This window comes from Solanum tuberosum, unplaced genomic scaffold (genome assembly GCF_000226075.1).
Source record: "Solanum tuberosum cultivar DM 1-3 516 R44 unplaced genomic scaffold, SolTub_3.0 scf00435, whole genome shotgun sequence".
Taxonomy (NCBI): domain Eukaryota; kingdom Viridiplantae; phylum Streptophyta; class Magnoliopsida; order Solanales; family Solanaceae; genus Solanum; species Solanum tuberosum.
In genome coordinates, this window is record NW_006239382.1 from 166,668 (window position 1) to 179,184 (window position 12,517).

Consider the following 12,517-nt stretch of genomic DNA (forward strand, 5'->3'; position numbering starts at 1 on the left):
TCAGAAATCAAGAAAAGAGTGAAGATGAACAGTTTCTACCCAATATTCCGAATTTTTCAATGATATTCTATCTTTTGAGCGTCATCTGTTTAAGCTAGATAGCAAGATAAATTCTAACTTTTGCATCAAGTTGTTTATATAATCTCTTATTAGTTGTTAATAATCTCTTACTATTTTTTCTAATTTAAATAACAAAACTCGTGCAAAGAAGACAACTTATATTTCTATCAGACTACGACCATTTTTTATGTCATTGTGTCCATTATAGAAATTATATTGTAGCCCTGTAGGTAGACAAAATCTGAAAAAATTCTTAACTTTCTATGTTGTAATGACCATTGCTATGGGTGGATGATGCAATTTAAAGATTAATGATAAAAGTTATACAACATATGGTATCAAAGTTCACATCATTTTGGACTTGCACTTGTGAGTTATATAGTAGCGTGAGATTTTACTTTTGTAGGAAGTATTATTTGTAAGGTAAAGTGTGTATTTTACATATTTCATACAGTGCAAGTTTTAGGTATATTTGCATCAAACAAATCTTCATTTTTAAAGTATCTTATTCATTTGTTACAACTATTTAACAAGTGTATGTAAGTCAAAAATTAGATGAAAAGTCTAAAATCAATGTTATTAGAAGAACATAATCTCGAACAATCAAACAACCATTAATGCATAGATCTGAAAAACACAAGTTGTACAAAAGAATACAAAACAACCGTCTGAACAAAAAATATTATAAACAACATTACAAACAGAGAATAAAAAAGCCAGAACTTATAATGTATTTTATTGGTTAGCAAGTATTTAGAAAAAAAAAGAATTTAGAAGAATTTACTGAAAACTTACTTGAACAAGCTCGATATTCAACAGAAGATGAAGTCTTTGTGAGAGAGAAGTTGAAATCTAAAAGTTTATTTAAAGCATAAGTAGAAATTTCCAGAGAGAGATTGGCATATGTGTTTGATTTTCGGCCACATAAATTGTGAACAAGTATAGAAATATCTATAATAAAATATAAAAAATAATTATTGTTACGTAAAAGGACAATTATACCCTCAAAATCTTTCCAGATACTATTATTATTATTTTTATAGATATAAGAAGTAATTTTCAAAGTAAAGAAAAAGACTCTGATTACTTCTGCAACTGAAAAGACCCTTCGTTCTAAGAAATAAAAAAGGTTGCTTCTTTCGAGAAATTAACATAACTATAATTAAAACACAATTACTATTTTTCCCCTAGAAGAAGTTAAATATTTCAAAAAGTAAAATACTTTCAAACGTGATGACAACGAGATATCAACAACCTCAAAATATAAGATAAGAGAAAATAAAGAAAAACAAAAATATATAAAGAAAAATAGATCAAGAATAAAGGACAAAAGATTATGACAAATTTGAGAGAAAACATAAACCTATAATTGTAAGCATCGCGATGCCCCAGTCAGTATTACAACTATAGTGCGATTTGATAATCAACGAAATTGAAAAAAAATGCAGATGAAGAGGGACATGTTCATAAGGTCTTGAAGAACAACCTTAATATGAATGAAGAAGACAACATTCATTTTTTTTTCAAATACAAGAAGACAACATTAAGAAATTTGAAAGAAAAATCATATCTTGTATTACTATTGAAAATGAAAATTGATGAAAAAAATCATACCTTGTATCACTACTGATATAAAATTGAAAAGAAGCTCTTTTTTATTTATTGTTTGGTCAAGAAAAGAGAAGAGACTCTTGTCTGTGTATGATTAGGAATGGAAAATGAAACGTCTTTCTAGAATTCCATTCTAATAGTAGTGTTGTAGAAACACAAGATCAGACAACTATCTCAATTAAGATAAGAAACTGCAAAGATAACAGTTTGAAACATATATAAAAAAGTTAGTATGAATGAATATTAAACAACTATAATAAAGATCTTATGAACTAAAGATCCATAATAATTCAGAAATCAAGAAATTAAAAGAAGATAGAGGCAAATAGAAGTAGAGTGAAGATGAACAACTTCTACCAAATATCCACAATTTTTCAATGATATTTTATCTTTTGAGCGTCATCTGTTTAAGAAATATAGAAAGATAAATTCTAACTTTTGAATCAAGCTATTTATATAATCTCTTATTAGTTGTTAATAATATCTTACTGTTTTTTCTGATATAAATAATAACACTCATGCAGAGCAGACAACTTGTTTTTCTACCATGACCACGCCCATTTTTATGTCATTGTGTCCATTATAAAAATTATATTGTAGCCCTCTAGGTAGACAGAATCTGGAAAAATTCTTAACTTTCTATGTTGTAATGACCATTGCTATGGGTGGATGATGCAATTCATTGATTAATGATAAAACCTATACAATATATGGTATCAAAGTTCATATCATTTTGGCCTTGCACTTGAGAGTTATTTAGTAGCGTTAGATTTTAATTTTGTAGGAAGTATTATTTATAAGGTAAAGTGGGTAATTTACATTTTTCATACCGTGCAAGTTTTAGGTATATTTGCATAAAACAAATCTTCATTTTAAAAGTATCTTATTTATTTGTTACAACTATTTAACAAGTGTATGTAAGTCAAAAATTAGATGAAAAATCTAAAATCAATGTTATTAGGAGAACATAATCTTGGATAATCAAACAACCATTAATGCATCGAGCTGAAAAAACACAAGTTGTACAGAAGAATACAAAACAACCGTCTAAACAAAAAATATTATAAACAACAACATTACACAAACAAAAAATAAAAAATCAAGAACTTATAATGTATTTTGTAGGTTAGCAAGTATTTAGAAGAAAAAAAAATTTAGAAGACTTTACTGTAAACTTACCTGAACAAGCTCGAGATTCAATAGAAGATGAAGTCTTTGTGAGAGAGAAGGTGAAATCTAAAAGTTTATTTAAAGCATGAGTAGAAATTTCCAGAGAGAGATTGGCATATGTGTTTGATTTTCGGCCACATAAATTGTGAACAAGTACAAAAATATCTATAATAAAATATAAAAATTAATTATTATTACTTAAAAGGACAATTATACCATCAAAATCTTTTCAACTACTATTATTATTATTTTTATAGTTATAAGAAGTAAATTTCAAGGTAAAGGAAAAGACTCTGAAAAGACCCTTCGTTCTAAGAAATGAAAAGGTTGCTTCTTTCTAGAAATTGTCATAATTATAATTAAAACACAATTACTATTTTACCCCCTAGAAGAAGTTTAATATTTTAAAAAGTAAAATACTTTCAAAAGTGATGACAACGAGATATCTGCAACCTCAAAATATAAGATAAGAGAAAATAAAGAAAAATAAAAATATGTTAAGAAAAATAGATCAAGAATAAAGGAAGAAAGATTATGATAAATTTGAGAGAAAAAATAAACCTATAATTGTAAGCATCGCGATGCCCCGGTGAGTAATACAACTACAATACGATTTGATAATCAACGAAAATGAAAAAAATGCAGTAGAAGAGGGACATGTTCATATGGTCTTGAAGAACAACCTTAATATGTATGAAGAAGACAACATTAATTCTTTTTTTCAAATAGAAGCAGACAACATTAAGAAATTTGAAAGAAAAATCATATCTTGTATTACTATTGAAAATGAAAATTGATGAAAAAAAATCATACCTTGTTTCACTACTGATTTAAAATTGAAAAGAAGATCTTTTTTATTTATTTTTTGGTCAAGAAAAGAGAACAGACTCTTGTATGTGTATGATTAGGAATAGAAATTGAAAGGTACACGTCTTTCTAGAATTCTATTTTAATAGTAATATTACAGAAACACACGATCAAACAACTATCTCAATTAAGATAAGAAACTACAAAAATAATAGTTTAAAACATATATAAAAAAGTTAGTATGAATGAATATTAAATAACTATAACAAAGATCTTATGAACTTAAGATCCATAATAATTCAGAAATCAAGAAATTAAAAGAAGACAGAGGCAAATAGAAAAAGAGTAAAGATGAACAGTTTCTACCCAATATCCATAATTTTTCAATGATATTCTATCTTTTGAGCGTCATCTATTTAAGCCAGATAGCAAGATAAATTCTAAGTTTTGCATCAAGCTGTTTATATAATCTCTTATTAGTTGTTAATTATTCTGATGTAAATAATAACACTCATGCACAGCAGACAACTTGTTTTTCTACCATGAATAGATCCATTGTTTATGCCATTGTGTCAATTATAGAAATTATATTGTAGCCCTGTAGGTTGACAAAATCTAGAAAAATTCTTAACTTTCTATGTGGTAATGACCATTGATATGGATTGATGATGCAATTTATAGATTAATGATAAAACCTATACAATATATGGTATCAAAGTGTAACGACCAGTTTCCGTCGTTATAGAAAAGCCAATGGGAAAAAAAATTGGGCCGGAAAATTTTTTCGTACTAACTTGGAATTTCCCAACCTAGTACAGATTTGGATGAAATCGGAGTCATTAAAGTCTAGGGAAATTTGGTAACAATTGGGTGATCTAATGATGAATTTGATCACATGAGTAGATAGCTAAGACATTAAGCAACCCGTACGACTTTACGGAATTGAATTCGGGTGAGTAGAACTCCCGAAATTGATCTTAGCGTGAACGAGTAATTTCTGAGAGTCATAGGATGAAGGTGTGTTGTGAAATGGGGGTCTTGGAATTATTAATTTTTCTCACTGGTTTCGTGCAAGCCGCTAAGGCGGGATTTTCCCACCAGGGGGGACCGCTGTGGCGGGACTTGGGCCACCATAGCGGGGCAGATGCGACTTAAAGTCGGAAATAAACCCCAAAAATATTTAATTATGCAATTTTCGAACTTGAGAGCTAAGGAATGAACCCAGGTGTTTTCTTGACAGTTTCCGCTAAAGCTAAGATTTTCACCACCCAAATCTATTTTTCGATCCGTAGAACTTAGTTTCGTGGGTAATTATCGATGGGGGAGAGTTTTGATCTGGAAATTATGGTGAAAAAAGCCCTAATTTGGATATTGGGATCATGGGTTTGATCTAGGGTTGATAGAATTGTTGGTAATTTGGGTAATTAGTTATTCTTATTGATTCCCGTGTTATATTAATTGTGTGTAGACCAAGAACAAGCGAAACGAATCCGTAAAGGGAAGAATCAAGTTTCTTAGGGGATTCAAGTTTGTTTTGAGGTAGGTGATGGTTGTGATTTCATGTTGTGTGACGTATGTTCTATCTTGCTTCATTATAATATGTGTATATATGTGAATATTGCATTATTGATCACACTAGTTGTAAATGAGATAGATGAATGATGAATGCCATGAATCATGACTTGATTGTATGATTATGAGAATATACTTGTTATTGTGATTGTGGCTTGTCGAATGGATCGGGTGTTGCATTTCGACACACTAACTGGGATCGGTTGCCATGTTCAGCATTAATATGGGATCGGTTGCCATGTTCCGGCATAAATATAGGATCGGTTACCACGTTCCGGCATAATCATTGGATCGGGTACCACGTTCTGGTATGCTAACAATTTGGGTTTGGGTTCCATGAGAGGACCATTGACTTGTCGTAACTGTGTATCTTAGGAAATGTGAAAATGTACCTTGTTCGTAAATAATGTTGATACTGTATATGTTCGGTGTATGCATGTTATTATTGTGTTGTAATGGATTATGTGTGTTGCACTTATTGGGATAGCCGCGTGATCCTACCAGTACACTGTGGTTGTATACTGATACTACACTTGCTCTTTCTTTGTTGAGTACAGGGTATCTTCAGGCGGCTATTGACAGACCTCGCTTAGAAGATCAGTGATCGTTCAAATTCAAGGGTGAGCCAGTTCTTCTGGGCTACCATGAGTTCTCTTTCTGTTTATGTCCACATTTTGAACTTAGACTAGTTCTTTAGTTAGTTTTATGTTAGTTTGGGGTTGTACCCCTTCTTGTTTAGACTTATGGTTGAACTTTAGATGTTTTGGTACATTGACTTTCAGGTTCTAGGCATTATTTCTGCAATGTTAGATTTAGTTGTAGACTTTTGTTGGAGTTTATGGGAACTCCCTATCTTTCATTTAGCATTTAAAATTGCTTCCATAACCTTAATTACCTTAGTATTTTGATTGAGTTGATTAGCTAGTTAGTATGAATGGTTCTCCCACTGGAGGATTAGTGTGGGTGCCAATCACGATGGTGTGGTTCGTGACAAAGTTGGGATCAAAGACTAGGTTCATTGATCTCGATGTACCAAAAAGAGTAGTAGAGTCTTGCGGAATGGTACGGAGACATCTGTACTTTTTTTCGAAAGGCTATAGGACTTTAGGAAATCTCTTTGTTTTCTCTTGTCTCCTTTCGTACTATAACTTGATTCCAATTGGTATCTGCCAATTCAAATCGGTATCTAACCTCTTTCACTCTTTTGTCCGCAGATGGCTAACACTAGATTCAACGGCGTCAGACCCGTAGCTCCCGTCAATGCTCCAGCTGAGGAATCTGCAGCGAGAGGTCGCGGTCGAGGCAGGGGTAGATGAAGAGTTAGGGGTAGAGGCGGAAGAAGGGTGGCACCTACTAGGGATGGAGCACCACTTGAAAATGCTCCCAAAAATTGTAACGACCTGATTTTGTCATTAGGGAAAAGCCAAATGGAGAAAGAACTGGGGTCAGAAAACTTTTGGTAGTAACTTGGAATTTTCTAAACTAGTCCAGATATGGATAAAATCGGAGTTAGTAAAGTCTAGGGAAATCTAGTAACAACTGGGTGATTTAATTATGATTTTGATTACATGAATAGATATCTAAGACGTTAAGGAAACCATACGACTTTACAGAATTGAATACGGGTGAGTAGAACTCCCGAAAATGATCTTAGCGTGAATGGGTGGTTTTTGAATGTCAAGGGTTGAATGTGTGTTGTGAAATGGGGGCTTGGAATTCAAATTCCAGCATTCTGTTTCCGTGCATGCCGCCATAGTGGGATGGTGACACGCTCAAATTACACCTCCTTAAAGAAGCATAAACGATCGTTATCAAGTAAAGAACCCAACTTGTAGGTTGGGGTCGATCCCACGAGGAAAATGGTTTAGACTTTACTTTAACCAACAATTATATTCAATTAGTCAAATTACTTCCAGAAACAAGTAATAAAATGAGGGGTTTGTAGAACAAATTGTAAGAATTCAATAAATAATCAGTAATCAAAAGTCAGTTTTTAGGTTGTTATCAAGATGAGTGAAATAACTAGGGTATCCGTGTTCCCCACAAGCTCATAACGCAGTAATCCTAGTAATAGCAATCTGTTGTTATCAAGATGAGAAAATTAACTAAGGGTATATGTGTTCCCCACAATCTTATAACGCAGTAATCCTAGTCATAGCAATACTTTTTTAGTGTATTACATGCAAAGTGATAAGTTAGGTATCTCTAAATCCTTGGTCCGGCATCTAGAGAATTTCACCCCGCACCTTGGTCCGGCTACGTGTGTATAATTTACTAACCCTTACCTTTACCTCATATTAGACATTATAATCGATGTTTGGCTTAGTTATTACTTCGCACCAATCGACATTAGAGTATTAGATAGTATCACACTAAATCTATGTTGATAATTCTTTTCTTGTTGATTACCTCTTTGGTCCGGCAAGTAACAACAAGGCGAGTTCTACGTTTGCAACCGCTAAAAAGACTTCTAAACGAAAGAATTATCAATGCATGCACCACACTATTTAAGAATTGCTTATTTACTATTGATACTTTGTTAATTGCTCATGGTTCCCACAACCCTAGTTGTGGAGTTTAGTTACCCATAATCATATGACTACAATTCATTGTTTTAGATGGAAGAATTATAAACTTACGTAACAAGAGCAATAAACCCAGAAATTCAACTTGAATTGCAACTCCAAAATCTTCACAACAATCTAAGGAAATTAATAATTGCAAAAGTTGCAAGTTAATCTCCCAAGTCAAGAACTAGAATAGAATAATAGTGTCTAACCCCTAAAAATGAGGTTTACATGCCCTATTTATAGAAAACAAGTCCTAAATAAAAAGGGAAACAAAATAAGGAAAGTTTGTTACAGGCACGCATCTTCGTTCCACGAGACTGACTCACGGACCGTCAATGGGCACTGTGGTTCCACACTTGGTCAGATTTCCCTGATTAGCCTTCCATGCCTTGGCTGCTGATCTACGACTACCATCTACGGAGCGTCAATGGACCTACGGTCCGTAGATGCCCTTTTCTGCAATTTTGTTAGCTATCTCTTTAATTCCACGCCTGAACATCTGTCCTGCAAAATATGATAAAAACGCATGAAACTAATACAACAAAGACCCTAGACACACACAACTTGTAAGTGAAAATGTATTAGAAATACCGTAAAACTCACGGTATATCAACACCCTCAACTTAAATTTGTTATTTGTCCTCAAGCGACGCACTAAGACTCTACACGACACTTGTATAGAAGCAAGCATTTCAAGCACAAGCAATCATATGGCTCTCTATCCCACTCACTTTCCGGGTGCAAAGTTTGTTCTCTTAGACTCGACAAGCTAATTCATGCGGATCAAACCATGACAACGATCGACCAATCAACACACAACATACACTGTTTTACTATCACTAAAGTACTAACTTTCTGAAAATGCAACTACTACCCTTTCTTCAAACGAAATCCCTTTTCTTTCACACAATGACTTATGACTTTGAGTACAAGGATTCATTCAACACTCACACTCAGAAACAACTTCAAGTACTCCTAGTGCTCAATACCATAGGCTTGCCCTTATTTTCACTGCTTAGACTCCCCACATTAGACTGTAGGATCACTATAGGACTTTCTTGGCTTGTAACGTAGGCTCAGGGTCAGGTGTGGTACATTTGGGTACTTCTTAGTGACTTTCTGCCCTCCTTGACATTACAATTGGCTTTCAACCTCTTTCTGCCCTATTTTTGTCCTCCTACCGTTTTACCTTCTTTCCCTTGATTTTCTTCAATCATGGATGTGACTTTAGGTTTTTTAGATCTCTCTATTTTTGCACCTTTTTTTTCATTCTTGCGTTTTATGCTTTTTCTTTAGTTTTCAACAAGTCACATCCATTCCTCTCTTTTCTCAACATCAAACTCTTTTCATACCCATTTTTCTTTCGGTTTCCTCTTTCATAGCCACCCTCAACTTATGGATTTTTCATTGATGGAGGTGCACAATACCCAATATCGGGTCAGGGCCAAGATTGAAGTTACCTTTTACATTAGCCACCCTCAACTTAGGCTTTTGACCTAAGTCGAGGTGCACATGTCCAAGGAGGGACCGGGGCCAACATAGTAGATTCCTGGGAAGGTGAGTTCGGGGTTTAAAAAGAAATGGTCTAATTTTAGGCTCAAAGCATTTGGATCAAAGGGAGCATTTATTTCATATGGTTGTATCTTTCATTTAGGCTATTTATGGACTTATCAGAACAAGGGCCTATGATCACCTCCTAGCTTCTAGAGTGAATTATTTTAGCAGGACTAACCAGGCAAGTTCTAGTTTTTTTTCACAATAACTGTTTGAACAATCACTATTCTCACACACACTTGACACATAGTTTCATTATCAGATTATCAGATTACCCAGTTCAAGTTTCAGCTTAAGTCATGTCATCAAGTTGATTCATTATCATGTCATACTCAGAGCCAACACGTTCAACTTGTCTTAGCCTACCAAGTCTAGCACACATCACAAAATTTGGACGGGTATATCTTTCATAAGCCATCATGTTTCATTCTTTTTCATGTTTCTATACATACAATCCTAACACATGCCGGTTCAACTGAAATTAAACAGTCTTTTGGGGAAAAAGAACACAGGGAAGAAAACCCACCCCAAGAGAGGATTTATGAGTTGGGTTACTAAGACTTCACCCCATCACTCACAATCCATTTACCCCACCCCCAACAAGAATAGATGTGATTGTCCCCAATGCATACAAGAACAATAAAAGATAGTGGATTGGGTGATGCAAACCTATGGCACATAGCGCCGAAGACTCATGAACGAGCGGGTGGGTCCGGTTTCCCGGAGCCCGCTGGATCAATAGTAGGGTCACCCTCAGTATTGCCCACATCATCCATCATAGCACCATCAGTGGTGCTCACAACGTCCCTCACAACAGGCGGGACCTCTACAACTGGGGCAGAACTCGATGCCCCTGCAGCACTCTCACGCATCCTACGCTGGAGCAATTTTTCATCTAAAATTGAAGCCTTCCTGGCCTCCTTCTCCTGCCTACGCTGTCTCTTTTGAGATTTCTCCTCCTCAGTGCGACTAGAACGATGCCACTTACCTTTGGCATGTGTAGGCTCAAGCCTCTCCTCGGCGGTCCCACTGAATAAAGCATCCAACACCGTATCATCAGCCAGTGCAGTAGGTGCGGCCTTAGGCTCAACTGTAGGGGCAGAAAGAATGGCATCAACGTCGATTCAGAGACTGGCTAACTTAGCCTGCAAAGAGGATAGATCTATGGCCGGGGCTGATCGCTCGAGGACTCGCAGTTCAAAGGCATCAAGACGCTTATTTACTGCCTGGACCTTCTGGTCCATCATGCCCTCCATCCTACGCTCCATTCTGGCCTCGGACTCGGCGATCGACTTTTGCATCCAAGGCTGGATGTGATGCAGCAGTATGGCCATCTGAGCCTCCAATTTCTGTACTCTGGCCAACAGGACAACATTAGCTCCTACTTGTGGTATGGACCCGGATGAACTAGGAGCCATACTAGCTGCTGAGAAGAGGAGGCCGAGACAGTATCGGTGTGATCTGGTATACTGGGGTCGCCGCCCTGGTCCTGCCCCACTGTTTCTGTAAGATCACCACCCAATGGAGGTACCTCAACCTGGGGCTCTCTGCGAGGTGCCGCCACATTTGCCTCATCTCGAATGAGGCCTATATCTAATGCCCCTGTAGGGTGTATTAACCTGTCGCAATGCTAGATCGGCACTCCAGAGTCCCTGCACAATTGAAAAATCAAACATGGAAAGGGATAAGTAGTGGAGGTCTTGAAGGCCCTCTCGTGAATCTCTGCCAGCAGCATACGGGCAAAGTCAATCTCCACTCCTGCTACCAATGCTGCCGCCATAACCGCTTTGTCCCATGTGAGTTGGTTGTCAACTTTTGTAGGCGACACCCTGTTACGCACCAACAACCAGAAGAACTTGGCCACAAAATTTGATGTGGCCTTTCGGATACCCAACCGCGGAGTGGCGACCCATTCCGCATGCTCGCCATCTGCTGCAATGTACCTAGCCAACCATAGTATCACAGCCTCTCGCTGCTCAGCATTCCTCTGGAAAGTGCCACTCCGCACGATGTCCTATATGTAATCAAACTCCGCTGTGTTTAGAGACCAAGAGTGACCCGTGGTAGGACCATAGAGAAAAAGGCTGATGGTGGCAGGTGATATGTCCACCGGACAACCTCGGACCATAGTGGAAGTGAGAGGATCTTGAGCTAGAGGCTTTGACCGCTTGGAAATCAAACCTCGGAGAGTAGCAGCATAGGAGGCGTAGAATTCCCGCACAATCTCCTCGCTATACGTCCCTGGGTCTCGAGCCATCCAGTCACACTTGTGAAGGTTAAACAGCCGATGGATGTCCGGAACAGTGTGCTAGCTCCCTGTGAGGACTCTACGCTCCTCTGTAATAAGTCGGGCCATTTTCTATTTGTCGTTTATCATCTTGGCATCCCGATAAATCTGCCATTGGCCCTCTACGCACCATCTAGTTAGTTCGCCGGCTACTGTAGTAGGATTATCATTCTGTGGTGCAGGTACGGACTCCGAGCTAGTGGCCTCATCAGACGAGGCTGCTTGATCATTCTCACCAGACCCTGTGGCTGATTTAGCACTGAACCCTGCAGCATGGGCAGATTCGGACCCTGAAGCATGGCCTGCAACATTTCTCAACTCAGAGCCCAAAGCCTGGGCAGACTCAAATCCGGACAAAGACCCCTTCTCTGAACTGGAAGCATCCCCAGTTGGTGACCCGATCAGTGTGTGCTCCTCATCAGACTGGGAGACAGTGACTACGTCGGTGATCACCTTCTGGGAGGTACCTCTGGTGGCTCGGGGTGCCGTGGGAAAAGTTCTTGTGTTGGGATGAATGTATGCTGGATCTGTTTCTGTGTCTGTGTCCTCATCGATCAACCTGAAGCTAGGGGCAACAGATTTCGACTTGCCCTGCTTTGAGTAGGTGACAAGCTTCTTGGGTGCCAGCGTACATGTGAAAGAGATATTAGTACTAAAACTAACTAAGAACACACTAAAAAAAACTTTAGAACTAAAAACGAACAGTAATAAAGACCCAGAAAAAAAATTTAGACAGAGGCTACAGTGGTTATCCAAGGAGGAGACCTACGGTCCATGGATCGATCTACGGTCCGTAGACCCCTTTCATGGATCAGAGGGACAACAATATTGGTCGCAGATGGAAACCACGGATGTACAGAACGGTCCGTAGATTGATCTACGGACC